Here is a 27,334-nt window from a genome sequence, read left to right as displayed (position 1 = left end):
TGCACTGGAAGCAAATCATGTGTCCACAGACCATAACTATTATTATAAAATAATCATTTTAGCAATACATTTCAAAAATATAAAATCACCACCTGCTTTTCAGAGTTCTTCTTGGTCACTAGTATTGGTTTTGGAGGTAGATTAAATAAAAGATTGACCCAGCTTGTATTTTTGCTAGGACTGGCATAAGCTGTGGAAAATAAACTTTTCAGTTTCCTTGTGACCCTAACTGTTCTTCCTTTAAAAGTGAAATTCAAAGACATTGAGCCAAATTCAATGAGAAGCACCTTTTCTCTGCTCTCAAAAGTCATGGGTCACCCACAAGACTGAACACCCACCAGTGTTTCCATTATTTCTGGTACACATACTTCTCCATTTTCTTTGTTAAAAGTAATCTACTGTCTTTGGCTTTAAATTTCAAGTGAATCCACCTTGATTCATTCCACTAGAGTTCTTGTGCATTTAAATACTTCCATTGACACAAATGTCTGTGGTTTTAGAATGTATGCCACTTTATGCAGGGAACTAACGTTGCCACATGGAACCATCCACCCCAATTTCCATCTCCAGCTGGAGCCAAAACCAGACAGGCAGTCTGTTACTGAAGAGATACAAGACTGATCAATAAACAAAGATAGAGATCTTTAGAGAAAGAAAACATCCTCTCATTACAATTCTTTCTCCCTACCAGTCCTCAAATATTTTTTTTCATGAAAATCTACTTTTTGATACCCTTTATCACTTATTTTCCTCTTTTTAATATTTACTCTAATTCTATAACATATCTTGAGGGCAATATGACAATGACAATGTGCCCCACAGAATTACACAGGAACTTAACCACATCTTCTAATTTTTTTTCTATTATTTTCAAATAGTTGCTAATTTATGATTTGATTTCATTTTTGGTCAGCTGGTACCTATTAGTAACAGTAATGTCCTGTAACTCATTACCTGAATTCTGAATGTATACTAACTGGACTACTTACAGAACAAACACTACTCAAAATTAATTAGAAGGTTCCACTGTTTTGTGCTCTCTCCTTTATTCTATGGAATTACCTCACAAGGTTACAACCAAGTGAAAAGAGAGAGAAAATGCAAAAGAATGCTTAAACATAATTTAAACAGTGTTGTATTGAAACAATTGTTATAAACAAAAGTCTTAGGTCTCCAATGTTTTCAGCTCATGACAAATAGCAACTAAAAACCAAATCAATCAATAGTGACACAAAAAACACAGTTAACAATGAAAAAGTATTAAGCCTTCAATATTGCAATTTTAACAGGACCCCTGGCAAAGAACCAGGGCACATAGCACCCTTAATACATAAATACCTGGAAAGCATCAATTCTCAAAGCTTTTCAGGCACACAACTCTGCAACAAGTTGTTAACTACAGCAAAATTTTACAGTACAATTTCTGTAAATTGAAGTTTATGTAAAGCAAGAATTTGCCAAGTGCACCAAAAAACAAAAGTCCCCTCCAATACTCCTGATGTGCAATAATGAGTGTGAACATCTGATGGTACCCATGCTGCACATTGATATATCTCTTAAGAAAGCCAAACTCATTATAACTGAAAGTCCTCATGTATACCTTATCCAACACTATATTTTTAAAACCCCCATGAAGAATTAAGCCAACCATTCTCAAGTCAACAATTTCAAGTATTCAGCATGTTTCCATTTAGAAATATCATATTTCATAGCATTTCTTTGATAGTCAGTCTCATTAGGATTCTAAAATGTCTGAGTCATCCTTTGTTTTGTCTGCCAAATCAAGTACCGATTTTGAATCAGGGCAAGGACAATAATAATTTTAAAAGATTAAACTATAATTAAGTTCATCAAAAAAGAAGTTTTCCACATCTTTTTAAATACATACAGAATTAATAGGTTATCTGTCCTGACTGCAGCTGATGTGGTTAAAAAGACAGAAAACAGACTAAAAGAAGAAAAAAGGAAAAAAAAAAAAAAGTAAAGCAAAGTGAGTGGGAGAGAAGACTAAGTACTCACCTCAGTCTACACTGATCAAGTGTGTAATTGCCCTGAAGAGAGGCATACATGTGGGGGAGTACTTCAGCACTAATTCATCGTGTACTGCTTCTAAATTAGAAGCAAAACGGGAGTCTGGGAGAAGCAGCTACCTCTGACTTCCACAATTTATGAACGATGTTTGATTTCAGCAGCAAATCAAAGTTTGAAAAGTGCTCTTATAGACAGAACAAAGAAATATTTTGTGAATGTCTCATCTCTCACAAGAGACAGGCTTCATAGCAGGATAGCAGTGAAAGCAAATATGGGAGAAGCAAGGAGGAGGCAGAAATGCAGCAAGACAAAATAAAAGTACTCAAAGACAGAAGCCATGCAAGTAGGAACTGGCAGCAGGCTGTACTGAGTCTGGCTGGAATAGAGTTCACTCTCAAACAGCAGCATGGACTGCTCCATTCTCCTTGTCCATGTTGGGAAGTTGCTTATCCAAAATATCCATGTACTGCTGTCAGTGCACATCATCAGCCTGCCTATTTAAAACACAGGTCATTATTGCATGGCTAAGCACAATATGCATTTTCTTCCAAACAATACTTATGAAGATGATTTATTTAGTTCAAACCTAAACAATAAAGTATAGACTTCTTCTAAATTAAAATATCTCTAATCCCAAATCTAGTATACATCTTAAATAAAAAATGGATCAGAAGACAAACTAACTTCTTCCTGTTTTAAGTCCTTTGATGTTACACATGTGATATCACACATAGGTTACTACCTGTATAGTCTGTATGGCACACAAGCTCAGTTAGCTGGGATGAAGAAAAAGGCAATTAGTGTATGAAAAAGCCTTTTTTCTACAATCATTTGTCACCTGTATAAAGACAGATAAAAGTAGGGAGGGGGGGAATTATTTTAAAAGACACCACAATCAAACAGGTTTTTTGAAGGTAAAGAATAATGACACTTAGAATGGAGAGAAAACCCAATGATCTCCAGTCTACAACCACATGATAACTTTGAAATTGAAAGACTGAAATTGCAAGTAGCTATTTGCAATATCCAAACAGTCAGAGAGAAATTGGCTCTTCCTGAACTTTCAGCAGTATAAAGCAGCAAAAAGGTTCAAGTACAGAATACTGGATGCTCCCTCTAAAGATTACACACTGGCAAGAGACCCACACAAACTCTGAAGACCTCAAAGAAACTTCATAATGTTAAAGGTCACACACTTGACTGACTCTGCTATCAAAGTAAACAAGTAGCAGTTTACTTCAGTGACCAAACTTTGAGATTACCTCACGCTTTTCTATAAATGTAGCATTTTGGATTGAAATATATACTCACAACACAAACATTTTTCACTAGATGATAAAAATATCAGAATATGATTAACCTGAAAAATCCAAATGCTCACTGAAGAGTGGCAAAGCTCTGGCACGTGACACATTCCATTTTGCCATCATCACCTGCCAAATTATATCTATATTTTAGATCATTATCTATAAGACAGTTTCATAACATCAGCTTCAGTTATGTCCACATTAAACCTAAACACAATATAAATCCAGAATTATTGATCACATTCCACATAGACACTTCACATGCTCATCCTGTAAATTACATGGGAGTTACTGAAAACTTTGTGTCATAGTTTTGTTTCATTTATATAAATCCTCTTCAAAGAGATAGAAAAAACAAAGAGTAAAAATGTTGAATATTAATTTTGCAACTCTGCAGGTGATCTGCCCAATCTTAAAATTTTCTTGTCTTCTAGTTGAAGCCTGTGTATCCCAAAACATAAGGCACCATTAAGATTTCTATCCACAATTTTTCCACATTTCACCAACTCACAATTGCACTATATGATCACTGGGGGCCCATAATATCTACTAAGTTTTTTTAAATGGCCTCAATATTGTAGATTCCTCTAAAATGAATTCAGTTAAGTCATTTAACAATCACTTTTGTAGCTTAATTTTCTCCTTCCCCTCTGTACTGAATGTTGCCTAAATTTTCAGAAAATTGCACCTTCATAGCTGCTTAGAAATGTAGATTACTGTATAAAATTATTCTATCTTGAATACTTGTGATGAAAGTGTACAATCCGCCATTGAATAAAATGGACTAATTCATGTCAGAATGAGTTTCTGGAGATACTCATTTGTCTTTCTGACCTGAATTGCTCTCTCTCCTGTTTTTTGTGGTAGCAATACATCAGTTCATTCTAGTTAAATCTGATGCCAAGAGAAAGTAGAGAAGAGCCTACCTTATAAAAAATGCTTATATATAGCCCACAAGCTCTATATTCAGTCATGACTACCACAATTCAGTTTTTTGTTTAAGATAAATTTCCACACAAAACAAGGTGGCAAGTACCATGACAGTGTCTGATGAGAACGATGTTCAATGTGACTATCAAGTGCACTCTGAAATATGCACCATAACATTATTCTCTAGGAAAGGCCAAAGAGTAGAGGACAGACTACATAATAATTAAATGAAAGTACAACATGAAGAGCTAAGTATTCAGTTAACAAATTGTCCAATAAATTGCTGGTTTATCCTTTTTCTTATTTCATAATCTGATGAGGAAACAGCATTGATAAAACTAAAACACCTTCACAGTTTGTAAGTACTGCAGTACCTCCTAATTTGTAAGCACTGCATCTAAAAAACTAAAGCAGCTGTTAACTTGAGGGGAAAAAAAAAAAAAGAACTGCAGAATTGATTACCCCTTGATAAGAAATGCTAGAATTATTTTACTGGTACACAACAAAACCCAAACAAGCAATATAAGTGACAACTGGGATTTCTTAGGAATATCACTGTTTTCCAAATAGCTGCAAGACCACAGCCACTCATAAGAGTTAAAAAACTCTTTAGTGTTAGAGGAAAGAACACTAATCTTTTCTTAAGCTTTCAGAAGTTAGAAAAGGGATCACTGACAGACACAGGCACAAATCTAGTGCTAGGGAATCCAAAATATCTCATTAAGAAAGAAAAAAATATAAATATATGGTCAAGTTTGAAAGACAGCAGGAGTAACTTCATATTAAGACCAAAGTACAAACCTAAATATGTTTTTCCTTCATTATTGGATGCAAATGTTTGTTGGTTAACTGTTGAAAATCGAAGTCAAAAATATCCAAGATAATTTTTGTTCCTCGTTAAAGTAGAAGCCAAAGGATGTAGTCACAGCTGGTGAAATTCTTTTGACTCAGAAGTATTTTAAGATTATTTTAACCAGAAGGCTAAGTCAGCTCCTGGTTAAATTCTATGGAAACACAGATTATATGTGGTCATGTAATTCAGTTAAATAGAATGCTGCTCTTAATTTTTAAATATTCATATAGCAAAAGGTCTGGAATACAAATAAAATCATTATCTCACCAGAAGGACAGTAATTTGCATTCAAAGCTGCAACTACAGCCATGAATGGCAAAACAGAAAACAAAAAAGGGGAGCAGCTATAGCACACTACAGAAATATATGAAGGCACTGTAGCAGCACAGATTTTCAGAGATTTTTTTTAAGAAGAAGTCTCTATAACCACGTTGATGCTTTTATCTGCTATTTTGGTTGCTTGTTATTGCCGACTATCCGACATAGCTGCTGAATTAGAGACACTGAGCTTGATTTGTTTTATTTTCTCTCACATATTTCATATAAAGAAGCAATTACTATGGATGTAAGAGACTTTCTTTTTATGATCAGTGGGTTGGTGACCGTGTACAATTTTTCATTTTCTCCATATTTTTATGCTAAAAGACTGTAGACAAAACAGGAGCAAAAAAGAACACAAAGGACAAGCCAATGGCTAGCACAACCTCTACAGTTGTGCAACACCGGCTTCCATCTGCAAGCAAACATTGTATGTTTCAAACATGTTTCATACAAAGCTATAAACATATGAGCAGGACATACAGCTTAAGGCCCAGCAGGACAGCTACATTCAAATCAGGGGCATATATGCCCTACACTTTACTTATTCCTTACCGCTTATTTGATTGTGACAGAAATACTAAAGGAGAGAACTAAAATATAGACATTTGCATGCAATCTTACCACAATCTAAATGTTACAAATATATCTAATGTTTGATATGTGGACTGAACATATTGGTTCCAAACAGCATAATTCTTGCATAGCTTAAAGAAAATTGATCTTATTTCTTCTGTCAACTCTGGTACATCTGTAGAGAGCATTCCAGAGACATTGATACAGTTACTTCAGACACTATTTTTCAGGAATATAAAGTCCAAATAAGTTTTATTAGAAGACAAGATCATAACTGACTCCTGAAAACCTCCACATTTAATTCAAACGTGGAAGAACTACAAAGCAGACTGCTAATAGCCAGCATCACAAAAAGCAACAGGCATCTGTGGATCTCTCTATCAATGAAGGCATTGGGGTTTTTTCCTCTAAAAGATCTTAAGCTTTAAATCCCCACAGTACTTACACTATCAAAGATACCAACTGGTTTATTTTTAGAACAATCCACTTAGAAGACCCTAGAGAAGAGACACAAAAAGCTGATTGAGTGTAACTACAAATTTGATTGCATTACCCAGCAAAAGACAATTATACAGTGGATGCAGACTGCTCTTCCCTCAATAATTACTTCATTAAGGTGCAGTCTATAATTCACTGAGTGCACATTACTAAAACAATAATAATAAAAAGAACCTTGAAAGTAAGACAGTTTGTTAAATAAACAAGCAAAACTGCCTTCAAAAATGCAGGATCACATAGTTAAATATACAGCACATGTTCATAATGATAGAAAAACAAGATTAGTTGTAAGAGAAAACAAAGCCACCATGCATTCTCTGCCATTAAGATTCAAGTTGTCAGGAATGTATCTGAGCCAGTTTTGAAAAGACATTTTTTCTTTCCTACGTTCCATCCTTGAATTGCCACCCATCTCATACAGGGGCAGCAAGAACTTATATTAGGAATAGAAAAGGCACAGAAAGGAAAAACATCTCTGTCAGTTTTTTTGATGTATCTGGAAAACCCTCTGTTAGTGTGTGAACACAACACTTCTGGGGAATTCTTTAGTTTCAATAATTCAGCTGATGCGTCATGAATCGCCTCCTTTAGAGCTGTTCACTATACCCTGTTCAAGAAATGCAAGTAATGCAATAATAAATGCATCAAGTTTCTATTTTTACTATCACTTTTAAAAAAACTTTTCCCCTCCAGGAGTCATTTGGAGTAGACATCCCTGCATGTATTCAAGTGCATGAGCAGGTAGGTCAAGTCTGAGGGAGAAGAAAGAGAAATTAAATGTTCATTAATAGTACAGATAAGAGTTCAAACTGGACAGGAGTTGGAAGAAATGCCATAAAAACAACTTCTAAACTAATTTGAATATGTTTTACCATTCAGTCAGGAAAGAGTCTCATGTAAGATCACAGATATGCTTCCTTCAGCTGCATATGCTAGAAACACCATTTGAGTTTTAAATATGAAATTGTACTACAATAGGAATTGATTTTTTTTTTTCTTGAAATAACCAGATTTGTATTAAGGTATTAAAAAATTATCCCCCACATTATTATGATGCCATGAAAATCAATGCAGACTATTGTTCCAATTGTAATGTCATCAATTCTTTTCTATAATGAAAGGCTGCCTGCTACACGGGATCTTCAAAGCCCTTTCTTAGATATCCTGAAGGAACACTCCCAAAACCTGTTTTTTTTTTTAATTTCAAACATCTTATTTTAATAAAAATAATATATTGAATACAGAGTATTCGGGAAAAAAAAGGAACAAAATATATTTTTTATACATACAGACTTACCATAATAACAGAGAGGATTTGGACTCTTTACATGCTGTGTTTTAATTGAAAAGACAAGCATTAAATGTATCAAATGAGTCTTAAAGTTCTTTCATTCACCACAGAGATGAGGCACAAGCAAGTATTTTAAGCTTGTCACTTTCCTGCTTTAAGAGACTTTCTAGCCTTTTTTGTGCTTTTTGGTTTTTTTAATGACTCAGGACATACCTCCAGACAATGACATGTTCATCTTATCCACCCAATCTTTCAAGAGAAAATGTCTGTGAAATACAATGGATATGGCCAAGATGTGGAAAATATATCCAGCTGCCACTAATGAAAATGGTCCTTTACTACAATTCATGTTAGTAGGTAGCTGTACACAGATGTAGAGGTTCAAAATCTTCCTCTCCCAGACATTACAGAAATATTATATTGTAAATAAAATGTATTTTAGATTATATTACAACATCATCTACAAAGCAGACCCACTGAAAACTTGTCAAATATTTAACATACTCTGTCAGGATCATTTTCCACCTATTCAGTTCTCTAATTAATTCATTCAGTTCTTCTAATTGTAAAATTATCAACTGTATATGAATCAAATCCAAAATTGCTGCAAAGCTGCATGAATCCCAAAGGAAAAGCTCAACAAATGTATTTATAAATGTTTACAAAGAATAACAGAAAAATGTTATGATAAACATACAGTCCACATTAATTACTGTCTTGCACATAAGGGCTAATAAATCCACATTTTCTAATTAAATCATCGTACCGTTCCCTTCCAATGAGATAGAATTTCATTACATATACTATGCATCTGACAACTATAATTTTATGTCAAATAGGAAAGATACTCTTTCACAGAAAGACAAATTAAAATTAAGATCTATCCATCAGTACACAATGGCAGAAGATAATACCAATTTAAGCTAATGAATTTCATGACTGTAGTCAATTCCCTGCTTGTTAAGCAGTTGAAAGGTTTAGAGTAGATGCTTTTATTTATTCTTTCTATATTTTAATTTTGTACATAATTCTCCAAAGGTATCTACCCTGTGTATTTCTACTGGCCTACAAATGTATGAACACTGAGATGTGTCATCTTTCATACCTACACTGAGAACAAATTCAGTACCTGCCTGAGCAAAACTTCTCTGCATTTTTGTCTAGTAAAGTGATTTGCCTTAAAGGGAAAGTAAATATCAAAGTTCTATGCAAGTATAAAAGGAAACTCCGAGAATTACTTTTAGTTACAGAACAAAATTTTATCAGGAAGAATGTCTGTGTCTGCAGCATCAGGGAAATGGACTTCAGAATAGTTATTCCCAAGCTTACATGACTAAAGACTTCCTACTGTAAACATGAACCTCTTTAATTGCCTAATACTGATTAATGCTCTTTCTGATCATGAAAACAAGCAAAAGACTCACAGATGATCTTCTGCTTGCACATGCCATCCAGCAGTAAGATGTAAAACTAGCCTGGTGATGTTTAACATCATTTCTATGAAACATGCTGTTTCAAAGGTGGTTTTTCAGGTTATTGTTGCTACACAATGAGCCAAGACAAGATGACCTCTTCAGTGAAAAAAAATATTTTCTTTAAAAAACATTTGCCATAATTTAGAGGGAAAAAAAATCTAATAGCATTGACATGAAGAATTGCAGCTGATTTTCAAGAAGATATAGAAGTGGGGAGCACACACATTTAGTTTGCCCTCTGGTGGCCAATTCCAAGGCTGGCTATGTTCAGGCAAGGGTGCACTTAGGGATCAGTGTCATTGGAAGGCAGTAGGTATGTCACAATTACTTTTACAGTTCGTCATCTAAGCCCTCATATTTTTAGCACACAACTGCAGCTGTTAAATTGGTATTCCTTGTACAGTTTCCAGCTACATACCTCTGAGTGTCTACCTAATCACTTGCACAGATCCAGTCATTGGCCAGGCTTAAGATATTTTAAAAACTAACAGAATGTAACTTTTTAATCTCCTGGAAAAGATAAAAAGGTGCAAATGGAGGGCAGAGAGTTCTGAAGAACAGAATAACAAACTGATTTATGCCACTAGAATTCATAAACCAGAGGATAAAAGAGAACTCTGAAAAAATTAGTGGAGTTTCTCAAAAGCACTTGTGAATTTGTCTGTATAGGTAAGTGACAACTACCACTCAAAAGCAAATTGTTACCACTATGCACTTCTAAGGGTAGAGAATTTGATTCAGTAGAATCTTTGAGAACATTTCACGCAAGAGATGGATGAAAAAACTCACAGCAGAACAGAACAAACCTAAAATAATCTGCAGCTACTAAATTGTCAAATGAGATAAGAAGCCATTTCAGATTCTGTAGAAGATCAGGTCTGACTGCTGAATAGAAATAGCACATTAAAAATTTCACAGTTTTTGGTTCTAGACAGACACTCTTCTGATAAGCATTATTTGAGACTACATAATTCTCTGTGGTTCTGAGCAGCAACACATCAAGTTGACCAGTACGCAACAGGAGACCAAGGTACTTAAAAAAAAAAAATTCCTTTCCATTTTCTTCTCCCCAAATTGCAATGGTCTGAAACAAACACATGCCTCAACCACACACTTCTCATCACATCCAAAATTAATGTCATCCTTCTTTGCAAGCAATTAGCCTGGTAAATTCTCAAAGGGGCTTTATTTTGAACAAAGGGTTTCAAGTATATGAAAATTTAAAAAACTCAAGAATTCAAGAGTTTGCTGAAAATACAGGCTTTATTTGCCAACAGCATTGACATGAACAGTTTATTCCAATGAAGATTTCAGGCAATGCTGCAGCCCCATTATTGCAACATCCAACAAAAGTATTCTGATTGCAAACATTCAAAAAGCTGCCAATTCTGCCACACATACTAAATAAATGCACAGAGGCAGCTGCTAGAGGATTTGGAAAGACCAAAAGTGAGATGAGAATATATTACCCTCTAGTGACTGCCTACCAGCTAAAGCAAGATTGGTAAATATCTGCTTGTGTATTCTGTGTAATACAGCCAAGTAAAGGAGGATTTTCTATGTGCAATTAAGTAGGGGGAAAAAAACCTAATCGACCTCAAAAAAATTCCAATGTCTTGGGTAGTAAGAGGTGTTCTTGCACCTGAGCCAACTACTTAGTCTGAAACAGCCTGCAATGAGCATGGCCTCAAAATTACAAAGTCTTTCTCAATAATTGTTTTTCTAGATGAAATGGGGAACTGTGAATGGAATGACGAAATAATTACCTTCCTTAGTTGCAGTCATTTTAACTGTACTGGAGATTTGTAACATCTTTTCCCTTACATCACTTTTGTCAAATATCTATTTGATTTGTGTAGTGAAAGATTTATGAAGGAAAGAACTGATGCAATGCTGATAAAGCCTGTAATATTACTGGCTGCTCTGAAGTGCCTTTGTATCATTTTGAAATGACAGCATTATGCCTTTGTGGCTTTTGCTTTTTTATCTTAAGTATTTTCGATACTTAAGTACACAGCAGAGTAAATGGACGGTCTTTTTGTTATAAAAGAACAGATTTGGGAATAACAAGTTACACAAAGCCTTCCCTCTCCAGGTGTATCTTTCATACGTGCAAAAAGGATTACAAGCTAGGCATTTGCCAGCAATATAAGCTACTGTAAAAAAATCATGGGAAGAGTGGGAAATGCCCCAGAATATCTGCCTGGCTTTTCTTCACACAATTCTGTATTATGATGATCTAACCAGTATCCAGGGAATAGTAGTCCTGATCCAAGGTTTCTTCACCAGTTACATTAATTGTAGCATCAAAACACCTTTTTAAATAAGTAACCTTTTGAAACTGTCTTATTCTTTCCTTTCCAGAGAAATGTGGCATTGTTTCCCATCCATTCTATAGGACTTTGTGTTGTTTTTCAAAATATAAAGTGGAAAAAAATACCATTTTCTTTGTGAACATATACACACTTCACAAGAAAAACATACACACACAGTCAAAAGCAATCTTTTGTTTAGATGTCAGAATAATCTAGACCTCTAGTAACCTAGAATAAGAAACTGGCCACTGAGAGAAGATACGGAAATAAAACTGAAGAACTGGAGTTCATCTTAACAGTACAGATTAAGTAAGCTTTCTTTCCAGGACACTGTTAGAAAATAAGAGCATTCTATCCAGATAAAAAACATTGCCAGGGCTTTTCAGAAGAGTTTACAATTTTACTCTCAATGGGATTAGAGAATATTTAGGTTCACTGAGGAAAAGTACACTTCCAGAAGGAAAAAGTAAGACATCTACCACCAGATGGTCACAGCTCTGCATGACAAAAACTCTGAAAAAAGAGCTTAGGACTTGCCAAGAACTAGAGAGCTCATCTTCAGGCTACCCTAATTTAGGAGAAGTCACAAATCTAAAGCCTGCGGGTACATTCAATCTGAACAAAAAAGGGGTCCGACTTCAGAATAAAAGCTACTGTGCTGTAAAGCTACTTTGTCATGTGGCATTAGTGGATAAACTGTTCTCTGTAAGGAAAACTGTAATCTATTAATTTTAAATCACTGCAATGAAACGGCACTGGAGGTTTTAAACAAAATGCAATTTCTGACTCCATATAAATACCACATTTTTTCTAGTTTCACTGGAGAAAATAGGAAGATGGGACTAAACCAATCTGTAACTTCCTTCACACTTATTCAAAAGAAGTGAGGTTTCAAGAGCATCAAAAAGCAAATTGGCAAAGAGTATCAAAGTCTAATGAACCTTACAGAGACTGAGGCATCAGGATCTAAAGTTAACACTTCTTATCCCAGTCAGATTTTTGAAAAGGTTGCTGGAACACTCAAAAAGTAGAAGATACTATAAAAGCCCAGAATGTTTTGGGATGCCAGACATCTTAAAGGTCATCTGGGTCTAACTCTCCTGCCATGGACGGGGAACCTTTATGTAGACCAGGTTACTCAAAGCCCTGTCCAGCACAGCATTGAACACTTCCAGGAATAAGGCATCCACAGCTACTCTGGGCAGCATTTTCCAGAGTCTCACCACCTCACAGTAAAGGATTTGTTCTTAACATCTTGTCTAAATCTCCTCCCTTTCACTTTGAAGCCATTCCCCATTCTCCTATCACTACATGGCCCTTGTAATAACTCCCTCTCCAGCTCTTTTGCAGCCCCCTTTATGTACCGGAAGGTTTCTCTAAGGTCTCTTTAGAGCCTTCTGTTCTCCAAACTAAACAACCCCAACTCCCTCAGCCTGTCTTCACAGAAGAGGCACATCAGACCCCAACCATTTCCAAGTCCCTTCTCCGGACTTGTTCCCTCTCATCCCTGTCCTTCTTATGCAGGGGGCCCCAGACGTGCACGCAGCATCCCAGGTGGAGTACCACGAGAGTAGACGAGAGTAGGAGAATCACCTTCCTCAACCTGCTGGCCATGCTTCTTGTGATGCAGCCCAGGATGTGGCTGGCTTTCCAGGCAGAAAGTACACATGGATGGGCATGTTGAGTTTCTCATCCACCAACACACCAAGTCCTCCCCAGGGTGCTCTCAGTCCATTCCCCACCCAGCCTGTGTTTGTGCTTGGGTGCAGCAACCCAGGCACAGGACCTTGGCCTTGCTGAACTTCATTCATGAGGTTCACACAGGCCTATCTCTCAGGCCTGTCCAGGCCCCTCTGGATGCCATCCCTTCCCTCCAGCATTATGATCACACCCCACAGCTCGGTTTGGTTGGCAAACTTACTGGGGGCGCCCTTGATCCCACTATCCATGTCAACAACGATGCTGAACAGCACCAGTGCCAACACCAACCCCCAGGGAATGTCAGTCTTCTCCATTTGGACATCAAGATGTTGACCCACAACCCTTTCAAAACAGCCATCCATGATCCTCTGTCATCTTATCGCAGGGGTTCCATACTGTTGTCCCCTTATCATAAAAGTTTCATACCTTCTTGGTGTTTTCTCACAGGCTGCTCTCCAAGCACTGACTCTTTCTTCCTCACAAAGCAGCCAACTGACTCCAGTTCCCTTCTCAACCAGCCACCCCACTCTTTTACAGCACTCTTCTTCTCACTGGTTACAGCTGTGGCCTGCTAAAGTCAGGCCTGATCCTAACCTTTGATAATTGGCCCAGCTGCAACTCCTTAGGGGTGAGATTACTTTCCACAGTATCTTCTTATATTCTATCCCATTAGTGATCCAACCACCACACACACATCTCTCCAGTTTACAGATTATGACGTTGGAAAGTGTCATTTGTTCTTCACAGTTCTCAGAAGGCAGTATCAGTTGCTCTTACTGTATCCACCAACATTGTCATCCCACCATAGAAGGCCATTTGGGCTGACACAAATCAGTCAGTTTCCAAGAGGAACTTCTCCTGGACACTTAGGTAACACTGACTGACCTGTGGTTTCCAAGGTCTTCCTTATCTACCTTTTTAAAAATGAGGGTTAAGATTCCCCTTTTCCAGAACTTTCACCAGACTGTCACAGCTTCTCCAAATATGATAGGTAGTGGCTTTGCCACTTCTTTGGATGGTTCCCACAGGACCCACAGTTGTACCTCATCAGGTCCTATGGACCCTTAGTTTCCCTAGAAAGTCTCACATCTGATCTTTTACAGTGAGTGGTTCCTAACTCCTCCAGTCTCTGCCTTTGCATCCTGCAACTCAGGTCAGTGTGACTGCCATCCCTGCCAGTCTGAGGCAAGAAAGTTGTGGAGTATGTCAGCCTTCTTCATATATTGGGTGACCTGGTTCCCTTCCTCCCCTCACCTTTTTTTTACCAGTGATAGATTTTCCTGTTGCCTTTGATGTCCCTAGCTGGATTTAAATTGATCAGGACTTCAGCTTTCCTCACCTGATCTCTGACTCTTCAGAAAATTTCTGTTTTCCTTCAAGGCTAACTATCCCTGCATCCACCTTCTGCAGGCTTCCTTTTGTGTTTGAGTTTACCAAGGAACAGCCTGCTCATCCATGCAGGCCTCTCAGTGATTTTGCCCAAATTTTTGTTTGTTGAGATGCATCCTGAGCTTGGAGGATGTGATCCTTGAATTTCAACCAGCTTTCTTGGGCTCCTCTTCCCTCCAGGGCTTTATCCCAAGGTACTCTGCCAATCACACCCCTGAAGAGGGCCAGCTCTGCTCTCCTGAAGTTCAGGGTAGCAAGCTTGCTGTGCTTCTTCCTCATTGCCCTAAGGATCTTGAACTCCACTACTTTATGGTCACTGCAGCCAAGACTGCCCTTCAGATTCACATTCCCCATCAGAGCCTCCTTGTAGTTTAGAGCAAGGTTCAGCAGAGCAGCTCTCCTCACTGGCTCCTCTATCACTTGGAGAAGGAAGTTGTCATCAACACATTCCGGGAACCTCCTGGAATGGTTATGCCCTGCTGTGCTGTCCCTCCAACAGGTATTGGATTGGTTGAAGTCCTGCACAGGAACCAGGATTTGTTAAAATGAGGCCATTCCTATCTGTCCATAGAGGGCCTCATCCATCCCCTCAGTCTTCCTGGTCAGGAGGCCTGTAGCAGCCCCCACTACAATGTCCCCTGTCCTGCCCTCCCTTTAGTCCTGACCCATAATTCTCAGTAAACTCCTCATCGGCCCCCAAGGGAGCTCCATGCACTCCAGATGGTCATGGACACAGAAAGCAACACCCCTTCCCATCTCCCCTAAAGCCTGGATCTTTCCATTCCAACACTCCAGTCACAGGAGCTAACAAAAAACATCTCTGTCATGCCAGGTAGATCACAGCCCTGCAAGTGTGCACACATTTAACTCCTTGTTTAATTCTATGCTAGAGGCATTTAAGCTGGGCCCCTGTGAAGCTGACTTACTGACTGGAATTCCTTTGTGCCACCCTTGAGATCCTCTCCTGTTGCTCTGCACACCCTCTCTGACCTCTGGCTTCTCCTCTAGCTCTGGTAGCAAAGTGTTAAGATGTATTGCAGTTCCCCTTTCCCAGAAAGTTTAGTTCAAAAGGTCTCTTCACCAGCTTAGCAAGCCCGTGACCAAACATACCCTTCCATATCTAAATTCATCTGAAAGAAACACTAAAGAAATAAAAAGCAAACTCTGAGATTTTCCTGCAGTGTACAGTACCAATTATCCTTAGGTTTTAAACACAAAATCACTGATGATTATACTAACATCTTAATTTCTCTGAGCAATACAGAGCACCAATTTTAATTCACATGCATGTATAAAAGCTGTGTATTTAAAACAGCACATACTCCCAGCTGTTCAAAATTTCTTTGCTCACTTTGCTCCATTAAGCAAAGCTTCCATTTAATGCACTCAAATTACTTTTTAAAATTATTTTACATTTTACATATAATGCAGTCTACTTTGGATTCTTCTTTCCAGAATAGCTTCCTGAGTATATCCTGTTGCCCAAAATCACTTTAATTTTATAAGCTAAAGACAAGCATTCTTATAGCCCACAATAAAAGACTTTTTGACTAGCTAGAAAAATAAATTCAAATCACTGAATGTTTGCTAAAAGAACTACTCACACACCTGTCTTCCATTTTAGCTGAAGGATAAAGAATTCTTTTTAGTTAGGATGTTTCAGGTGTTAATAAGCCACCAAAAACCATCCTTAGCCTGATGCCTCTGCCTTCACTCCCATCCCCCTCTCAAAAACAAAGTCCCTTACTTAGCACTCTACATTCAGAAAACTCATACCCTGAATTCTCACTGCCTCTCAGGCTAAGGCTATGTAGGACAAGAAAAAAAAATGTCTGCAGTGAAACCTGCTTCATATCAGAAATCATGGTGAAATAGTCATGACATCTGCTTTTTTCAATGTTTGGGGCATTCTGGGCTAAAATCTCAAGCTTTTATCTCTGCATAGGTAGTTTAATACACTGTGGAATTCTCTTTTTTTTACTCAAAAAGAAAGAGTTGTAGTGCAAAGCCTACAGGTTTACAATATTTTTTTCACATGTAGAGTATTTACTTCATAAATACTATATATGCATCCCTAGATTACTGGATATGGCAGCTAATACACACAAAGTGTTTTGTTTACTTCATTTCTTGTTTTCATTTTTTTCACCTTTTATTTCTCATTTTCAGATTTTTCTCCTTTCTGCCTTTCCTATGCATGGACATATCTGTATATTTTTACCTCATATTTGCGTTCTTTCCACATAACTTATGAAGCAAAGGGTTTTTTATCCTCTGGCCTTATCTGTTTTCATTTCCTCTTCAGAATTTACTACCTATCCTTCAATTCATTACTCTGATCAGCAGCTTTTGAAGGTTCTCCCTGAAACTACAGAATATAAATGGATGTGGTTAGTTGAGTGACAGAAGAGCAATTGACAGCTACAAAGCTACACTTCCTTAACAAACTACAGCACACCTAAGAATGTTCTTGCTGTAGCTCCCTGGAGAAACCAGCACCCACTCTGCAGACTGCAGCACTACTGCAAAAACAGATTTTTTTTTTGACAATATACACACCAATACCTCCTTCAGAGAAAGTGCTGTAACAGTGCACGTGGGGCAAGGGAAAGAGCGTTCTGAGCATTCATATCCAGAGTGCATTAACCACGATGGCCTTCAAGGAGCAACCCACAGCACACTTAAGTACTCCAAATATTGCCAAGAATTTCAGGTCATGCCCTTTATCAGTGCTCCACCATATATAAAACACACTGCAATATTTTACATTTAAACAAGCTATTCTGAAGATTGGACACTTCTGTGAAAAGAAATGAAAAACAATTGATTAAAAGGATATAAGGTATCTTCTCTAACACAGCTGTGGTCATTAAAAAGTATTAACTGCTTACAAAGGAGATCAAATCACCAACAATTTTACTGAACACTAAACTATAGAAAAATAAAAATCCACAAAAGTTCCTGTAGGTGATAGCTCTATTTTATTCTTTAGGAATAACCTCAAACATGACTGGAAGTAGAAGAATGATGAAACAAAATAATTTAATTCTTAGTAACAATATAATAGCTATACATGTCAGGGTTAAAGGTTTCCAACTTCTTTTAGCAGTATTATGCTGCACTGTAAAAATAAAATAATGTACACATATGCAGGTCCAATACTTTATTCTTCAAATAATGAATTTACAGAATAACAAAGAACTTTCAACTTGTACAAAACACCTAAAAAGAGACTATTTGTACCTAATTTCAGCATTGCAAAAATCAGCTGTTCCATCTGTACAAAGCATCCAGGGCAATTAGCCTTCCTGACAGAAAAAGGTGACCACTTCGATATGTCACACACAAAACAACAACAAAAAAACTGTTTAAAGCAGACATCTGTCTCCACTTCCCATATAAAGTAAGTCTGCAGAGAACATGCTCATGCTAAGCTTCTACACTACTGCAGTCAGGCAAGATGAGTCCTTCTGAATAACCATTTCACTGCTCAGTAGTTATTTGGCCAAGCAAGGAAACCCTGATTACCATCCAACACACAAATCCAGCAGTGCTTTACCTGGACAATGTACAAGTTTTCCTTGTTTTGCTAAATTTACCCAAAAATACAACACTACTTTTTCCAAACATGGCTATTTCTGAAGGAATGGGAGAAGGAAAATGCTTTTTGTTGGCACCTTTTTATCCCTTCCTGTTGCAGTACCATGGCCTTTTAAATCAAGGTAGCAGTTTCAGACTGGAATGTTAAGCAACTCCACACAAAAAGAAACAATACACAATTATCACAGTTGATTCAAACTCCATCAGAATTGGCTTTCCACAAGCTAGCAAAAATAGTTCATTTACATCTGGAGTTTTTTTGTCTGAAAAAAATGTTGAAAAATCTTCAATGTTGATATTTTTCTAGGCAAAACAATTCATTATCTCCCCTTGTAACTTAGTAATATCTAACTTACATTCTATTCCTAAGGAAAGACAAATTATTGTCTAGCCCCAGGTGCTGGTGAAAATAATATTCATCATTTACAAGACTTGAAAAAGAGAAATAGATGAAATGTAAAAATAGAAATCAGGTAAGGAAAATAAGAGGAAGGAAATTCCTGGTTGTTTAAAGAACGAAGGTAAGTGTCCCGGCACTGAATAGTCTTCTTAGTTCAACAAACGCCATAATTTTATTTATTTTATTTCTAATTTTTTTCCTAATTTTATTTCTTGCCCAGTAATAATTTTAACAGAAAAATTAACATATAAAGATATGTAAATTATACAAAGATTTCTCAAAATTTTTCTGATATATGTATCTATCCATGAGGAACTGCACAATATCCTGACATCCTTGAAAAGCAGCATTCTTGTTATCAAAACTTCCTTGAACTGGAAGTTTCCTTTTTCTCAGCTTTTAAGGATTTCTTTCCTTTTTCTCAAGCTTTTAACCTTGAACTGGTTCTTTCCTTTTTCTCAGCTTTTAAGGATTATCCCAATGGCAAAGATACAAATAATGACAGAAGTCATGATGGGCAATAGAAAAGGATAGCTTTTTTTCTTCCCTTCTATTTCTTTACCAAAACTTTTCTGAAAGAAAAATCAAAATCTTGCCTTATCACAGGACTCTCTATTTTACCCTAGCACAAAGAAATGCACGAAGATTCCAGGTAACTGACTTCAGATTAAAGCAAAAGTCCTCCATGAAGACTACATTCATAGCTATGAAGAAAGACAAAAAATTATTGCAGGGTAATAGAGTAATAGTTATCCACAGTGGAAATTATCTAGAGTAATCCTACCAAAAATTATTCAGCACTGAAAAATTTGACACGAAAAATTTCTGCCAGCTGACCATTGCCATGTGTGATCACAGAAATGACAAAAAAAAATCAGCATGCAAGAAATGGGGAGGGAAACAGGAAAGAAATTCAAGAGCAGAAAAAACAGAAACATTGGTAAAATATTCATATCTTAGTAAATACTTGACTTACTTTTGTTATACTATTTGCAGCTGTACTTATGTGCACACTTTCAGACCAAGATCTGGGGTTAGAGATGTACAGGAACAGAGCACAGACCTTGCACACACCACATGATCTGATTTAAGGCAGAGATGGTAACAGCCAGGCAGCAAAAATAACACGGCCATCTAGAGCTTGAAGAATTTTCATTCCTCTGATGATAATGCTAGCAATTTACTCCTGCCTGGACTGTATTCTTAGTGATTCAGATGGAGGGAGAAAGACATTTAGATATAGTTTTAAAGGCTCATACCAGGAGGAAAGTGAAGAAACACCTCCTGAGAAAGAAACTCAGGCACTTGGGAAGCGGAATTTTTACCCACAGCAGATTTGCCCTTTCAAACAAGTATAGTATCCATTTTAAACAACTCTTCCTATTAATTACAGCTCAAATTATGTGGAAAAGGGATGACCTTTCAGGAGAAAAACTTTAGCAAAATTTCTCTCTCCAACTGTCACATTAATTGATGCTGAAAGGCTTAAAAGCCTTAAAAATGTCTTAGTAATCCCTCAACTTCCAGATAGTTCACAATGAAAAACAGAAAACAGAATCTAATGTACAGGAGCACAGTTAACAAAGCAGAAAGGCTACTGTAATATTAACTAATATCTCCTATTTTAACAGAAATTATACCAAGACTATTATGTACACACTTGAGGAGTCTTAAGCTTGTTTTAGATACTCTTATAATAATAAAGTGTCATGGAACAGTGATAGCAATATCCAATCTCACTCATGTGCTTTTTCCTAACTGTGATCTTCCATTTTGGTACTTTGGGGTCGAGCTCCTCATCTATCCTTACAGGAAAAGGGGAGATGCAACAGCCTTAAGCAAATTAAATTACACCTCTAATAGTATTTGAACACATGCCAATTTCCCTTACGCTGCTCTCTCTATAAGAACCTTGAAGAAACATATCAATAGGAAGAGGCTGCTCCAATTTGATGCTCAACAGGCAAATTACTTAAATATTATGTGTATACACAGCAAAGGATATGAACATCCCAAACAATGCTTTCACTCAGTTTCAAGTTTTCTCCTCTCTCCAATCACTGTCAGAAACAGGCAAGGAAAAAAACATCTCTCCCTTCTATTTTAACATTTTCAGTGTGTGTATGCTTATTTTCCTCTCTCAGTTTAATCCTTCTCTTTGCCTCACAAGTGAGGTTAACCATGGCCAAAAAAAAAAGCCTAATTAAATTTCCCCCACAAAATAAGGACTCTTTCCTCCTTTCATACCTACTTCAGTTGCTAGAATAAAAAGCGTGGAAGAAAACATGGGACTCTGAAAATCAAAAAATAGTCACTTCTAACCTTTGAGGGGTACTGAATTAAGTCTCAGCTGAAATACCAAAGTTTCTGTAGCAGTATAGCCGATTTATGAATAGCATTAGTAAAGAGTCCCTGATCTGCATGGGCTCTTTCTCTGTTACTCGTAAGCCTTTGGAGAGCTCTGAGCATTACTGAAAGAAAAAAAAATCTGAAATGTGCCAAATACATTCTGTAAAAAACTTTCTTTTCTCTTTCATTTGAATTAAAATTTAGTTACCAAGGGCAAAGAAACAGGACATCAGTGACCAAAATATTTTTTCAAGATTCAGGTTTAACAATGAATGAGCTAAATATACTTGAAATGTTTTTAATAACAGCAGTGATTTTCAGTTGCCTCCAAATAATTGCACAACAACAACCTACTTTTACAACATTGCCACTGAACCTGTTTTGGTTTTGGAAAGCATCAATAATACATATCCTGCTACCACAATACATGCAACTGTTTAGTGGCTGTTGTTCAAAAATAAGCTCAATGGACTAACTCCTGCCTACAAGCAACCTGGCCAACTGTTCTACATCAAGTTTGCACTTGGAGGTGGTAAAAATGAGGTTTTTATTAAGCTACTTCATACAAAGGCACTTAAGCACTTATACACCAAAAAGTGTGTATTTACATAAAATATGTAAAACTACATATTTTGTTCAAAAAACCACACAGATCCATTCAAATCACCTCTGCACACTAAATTCAAATACCAAAATCACTGAAAGGGTGAGCATACATTGCTTTTTTAGGCATTGCTCAGAAATAGGGTAAACTTGCTTATTTACTGCCCTGCATTACTAGAGCTATGCTATTTCTATATTATTATTATTGTTATTAGTATTATTATTATTACCTCCATAGCCTCACTTGTTACACGCATCTTCTGAGAGAATTTTGCCACCTAGATGCACCTTCAGTCTCTCCACAGGGAGATACCAGAAGGAACAGCTGAAGCATTTGCTCTCTATACCTACTTATTTTACATTCATCATCATATACATGTATCAGTTGTTGATAGCAATTTTGTAATCAGGACTCAATTTAAAAGATTACTCTTACTTCAGAAAAATATTACCTGTTTCTGTAACTCTTCAGCATGAAACTCAAAGATGCATTTCCATCACTGACAGAAAAATTTCTTAGTAGAAATTAATACCCATAGGAGTGACAGATGCCCTGATGATAAACATTTTTTTAAGCAAATAATAGGGTTTTATTAAGATCTTCCATTTTCATTTGGAGAGAAAAGTTCTTCCAAGGTTCTCTCTTTACTCACTATAATTGATACAGCAAGGATAATACACTGTTGATTTACCACAAACTGATTTAAATCTTCCTGGTATTCACAAATTAGATGAAATATTTCTATATGAGACAAGAGCTTTAATTATACACATGAAAAACTTAACAAGTCAGTATTTTTTCAAGAGTCCATTTAAAGCAAAACAATGCAAACTTATAATTTTTGACTGCAAGAGAAAGAAAAAACCCAACAAAACCAAACAAATAAAAAAATTTTTACTTTTCCTACAAACTTTTGCCACATCACACGTGGCAATGTATACAATAAAAAGAACCTACACCATCCTTTCCCCAAGTTTAGCTCTGTAATTAGAATTACAGAATATGCAAAAATGAGCATCCAACCTCATCTTTTTTTTTCCTTGCAGTCTAAAATAAGAGAAGAATGTCAATGTCTCAGACCTACAATTAACAGTCTAAGGAATTTTACACCAAAAAAATCCACCATGTGCATATGTATGCACACACTAAAAAATAAAAAACTTGCTCCTCCTTCAAACAGCCCTGTATTTGCCCTACTGTTTTGCACCTAAATAAATCTAAAACAGCTAACATTGGCTTTAAAAATCCAGCTATGAAGAAATTACCATACTGTTGCTATAATTTTTTACATCAGTGAGCATATCCTTCTAGTTCTTGTTGTATATATGTCAACATTTTATTTTCCTGTTTTCCCTAGAGAACCACTCAGCTTCTTTTGTTCCATTAGTTACCTAATAAAGCAACACAAAAGCAAACACAAGACACAAAGATATGAAAAACATTGTAGCAGACCAATAAAAAATAACAGTAAAATATACGAAGATGTAAAGTATATGAAATTACGTCTTAAAACCAGAAAGAAAATACTAAGCATATTTATTTTGTCCCTTTAAATAGACTAGGTATGCTAAAGAATTATTCACCAAGCAGCCAAATCCAAATGCTAACTTCATAACAAGAAAACTTAATTACATGCAGCAAGTTGCTGCTTCATTGGTTGCTTAGTCATTTGGGTTCATTGGGCATTTTTAAAATACAAGCTAAGAATGACCTACATCTCTACATATCACCAAAATCCATCAAGAGATATGATTCCTATTGTCAAACCACACTGCAGTATCACACTTCTGGTCCAAATCAGTGATACGGGGCTGCAAGGCACTGACAGAAACCACCAAGAAACACAGAGCCCACAAACAAACTGTAGCATTGTGAAACAACTGTGAGAACTGCAAGTGCCTGACAGCTCTCATACAAAGCAATACACCACACATTTAGCTCCATCTGGTATTTTAGAGGGGTTTTTTTTCAGTAGTCTGATAGAGTACACAATTTTTGTTCTTAGGTCAGAGCTCTACCTCAAATTCAGTGACTGAATTCAACGTAGAACTCACTTCTGAGGTAAAGAATGAACAACCCACAAGAACCTATCACATACAAACACTATTTCTGGCGATATTTTTTTCCTCACAGGTAGTGCTGTGTAACAGTTAATACTACAAGTCCATGAGCATCCAGCTAACTTTCCATACCATGTTTCTCTAACTTCACTTCCTACGAAAAAAGTCTTAATGAAGACAAACTGACTGTTTACAGTTTCAAACATTCCAGCAAAAATCATCAGATTTGCTGAAAATAATTAATTTTACATCAAAAACTTTACATTTTATAAGAAAGCAATACAGACATCCCAGTGGATAAGGCTATTTTCTATGTAGAAACTGAGTGTTTTCTGCACGTGTTCAATTTTAAAGCTACTTTCATCTTTGGCTGAATTCATCAATAGCTCTACAGACCCTGAAACAATTTCTTACCAACACAAAACTTTCCCAAGATACTCAACAAACATACAAATCTATTTCAGAGCAGCAGCTCTAGCTGAATGCAAGCACATAAACTACAGGAGTTGGCTGCTATAAGACACCTGGCCGATAGTTCATGATATTCAAGTTACATTTCACATAGTAAGTGCTCCCCTAGGATATAAAAATATTGAGGTCATGCTCTTGATTTCTGCTGCTCTTGATTAGTTATTGCTTATTCTTCAACAAGTTATTGTGAAAGACCTACAACAAAAACACAACTGCAGAAGAAGTTTACAAACAAGGCAAATTCTACAATTCATGTACTGTAAGCCAGTGTTCAAAATAAACTGCTGATTTGTGTGTTACAGAAATGCTTCACTTTAAAAGAGCTATGTCACAGGAAGGGGTGAGTGGCTTGTGTACAGATATAAAGGAAATACAGAATTTTTAGGCACAGAAGACTACACTAAAAAGATGGGATACATAGTTGAAGCTGCAGAAACTGAGTACCATCTTAAATTCTAACACAATCTTACTTTTAGCTTTGCTGTTTAGCATAAAATTTTGAAACATGTCCAAATAAGATAAGCTACATTAGCTACTGAAAAGATTTTGGGTTTTTTGATGTATATTCCTCTTGAATAAATTTTTAAAAATTGAAAAGGATAATGTTTCCTCAGGCTAGCTGCACCTGCAAATAACAATCTAAAAATTAAGCTACATGTTTTTACACACCTGATCTGATATTTAATGGCACTAGCATTTTTTGTTCCTGCACAGCAGATCCCTGCACAAACTCTATGCCTTGGGTACTTACACTACATCAGTTATGAGAAACTTAATTTAAAAGAAGGTTGCAGGTTTCAGTGGTCAAAAAATCCAGGGGCTTTAACATTTTCTTAAAAAAGAACCACATTATTTCAGACACTCCAGTAGTTTGACAGTTTATCATATTTCCTTTTTCTGTGTGTATGAAATGTGAATTAGACTGTCAAAGTAACTGGTGCTACAATTAATCTTTCCAAAGTAGCAGAGCTTAACTTTCTGAAATGTCCAAGTAATATTGTCATATCAAACCCACCAGTAAGGCATTATCTATGCCAAAAGCAAACAGTTCAACCATTTCATCTATTTAAAAAAAAATACACTTTTGGAATTAACAGCAAAAATAGAAACTGGCCAGATAGTAATGATCTTAACACAAATTAATAATCTCACTTAATGGAGTCACAGCAAGTGATTTCACAGGAAGCTCGTTCACAGGCTTACATCAGCCACAGACCTGAACTCTTTGCTGGATAGAACCCAGAGCACTCCAGATGTGAGATATTCAAACTCAGTATGCAGAAATCAGTCCCAGTAGTGATTAACTAGGATGACTACACTGTCACTTTGGTTAAACTGAGAAATCCAGTGTCAGATCCCCTCTAAGACTGATACCCACCTGTATCACAGTATTGGTCAATGGTATTGGACTTGAAATTTGAATCTTATAATATAACCTTTATAATGCTATATTAACAAATCATTATACCTGACCATTTCATCACTGATGTTTCAGGATGCACTTAACCTGTTTGAACATTAATGGTTGCAGTGAAAATTAAGACTTGGCACTCAGTCTTATTTTCATCAGGTTACTAAGTGATTTAAGGAAACAAGCAAGCTCTTTTCAGTGTAGTAAAATAATGACTCCTAGAAATGGGAATCTGATCTAGTAAAAGAATCACATAAATTCCACTTCTGCAAACAAACACACATAGTAGGCTGCCAAGAGAGGGTAACTAGACATCCATAGGGTAAGAATGGGTACTTAAATGCCTTTGGCTGAATATTGGTTCACAAATTGTGCTGTTCCATTCTCAGAAGAAATCATGAAACAATACTCATGTGATAATAAACCAGTGACTTTTCTTCAGAAACCCTCTAAATTGCTCTTAAGCTTTCTCCCAAGAATGCTGATTTAATTGCTGTGTGCAAGAAAGTAAATAGAGAGAAAAGAACATAAATTGAGCAATGACAAAGAACTAGGTGAGAAACAGAAAATCAAAGGACAATATGGAATAATTATTTCATATTTGTGTTATTTTTTAAGACAAACTTTTCTCAGAAAGCTAACACTTAGTGCTTGAAATTTCAGGATTCTTCCCTGTCCTACAAATCTACTTGGCAGCCAATCATTACAAATACCTGTTCCTAACAATTCAAGCCAAAAATCACTCAGAACAGCAACACACAGCTACAAACAGTATCAAGTCCTTAACTAATTTTACACTATTGGAGTAAAACACTTAACCTCTTTTTAATCCACTATAAGTCAAATACTTCTTAAACCTTCGTCCCAGTGAACAATATACTCTTTTCACAGGACATTTTCTGTGCCAAACTGCCCTGGTTTCTAATAAAAATTAGGCATATAATTCCTTCTAAATGAATAATAAAACAAAAAAAAAAACACCAAATGACAAAAACATGAAAGTACCTATATATTGAAAAGCAAGAAGGCATTATCTAAGATTCACAGTCAAATTTCATAGAATACACTCACAAATAAAACAGATTCTTGTTACAGATATTTAACTTCAGCAAGTACACCATTCACTCAAATCCTTTTCCAAGAAATTTGAAGTTGCAGGAGGAAAGCAGGAAGACTTCCAGACTTATACAGTCTACATGTCAGAAAGAACAAAAATAGAATGAGAGAAAAATTCTTCCAAATTCAGGACCTAAGTGATAAGATCTGGAATTCTGAATTGATACTCGAGTTTTTTAGATAAGATGTTCTATTCCTGATACAATGCAACTGTACTGCCCAGCTTTCCCCTCATCCAGGTGCAATGGGAGGACAGGCAATTTGCCTGCACACTAACCCCAGTCCCCAAGGATGGCTGGTGCTGTTGACCTTCAGTTTCAGAGTTTACAGTCTCATGCATTTAACTGCTTAAAACAGGAGTGATCTTGATTATTTAGATCCAGGCTGAAAAAGGAAGAAATTCTTCCTTCACCCATTTGTCCAGTTCTTTCATACCAAATACATAAATTAAACTGGTGTAGAAAAGGCATAAAATCACTGGCTCTTGCCTGGAGACTCCAAACAACACTAACACTTGAGATGTTTATGGGACTGACCAGGGACTTGAACCTGGTTTAAAGGTTGAATAGAAAGGGACATTTACCACTGTGACCAGTGTCAAAGAAATCGCCACATGGATAAAATAATTGCTGCACATCC

General features: G+C 36.5%; 1 protein-coding gene across 4 annotated transcripts in view; it reads right to left on the bottom strand.

The window, feature by feature from the left end:
- SPOCK3 (SPARC (osteonectin), cwcv and kazal like domains proteoglycan 3) overlaps positions 1-27,334 on the bottom strand; it is a 166,874-nt gene that overhangs the window by 126,977 nt on the left and 12,563 nt on the right. Inside the window, exon 1 of one of the 4 annotated variants that reach the window (XM_058803209.1) lies at positions 13,722-13,770. The exons of the other annotated variants lie outside the window; for them this stretch is intronic. The gene's annotated coding sequence lies outside the window, so the exon portion shown is untranslated. Of the gene's footprint in view, positions 1-13,721; positions 13,771-27,334 lie in introns of those variants that run through there. 4 annotated transcript variants of the gene reach the window in all.

The sequence above is a fragment of the Ammospiza caudacuta genome, chromosome 4 (assembly GCF_027887145.1).
Source record: "Ammospiza caudacuta isolate bAmmCau1 chromosome 4, bAmmCau1.pri, whole genome shotgun sequence".
Taxonomy (NCBI): domain Eukaryota; kingdom Metazoa; phylum Chordata; class Aves; order Passeriformes; family Passerellidae; genus Ammospiza; species Ammospiza caudacuta.
Note: the sequence above shows the minus strand (reverse complement) of the source record. Positions and strands in the feature narration are given on the sequence as shown.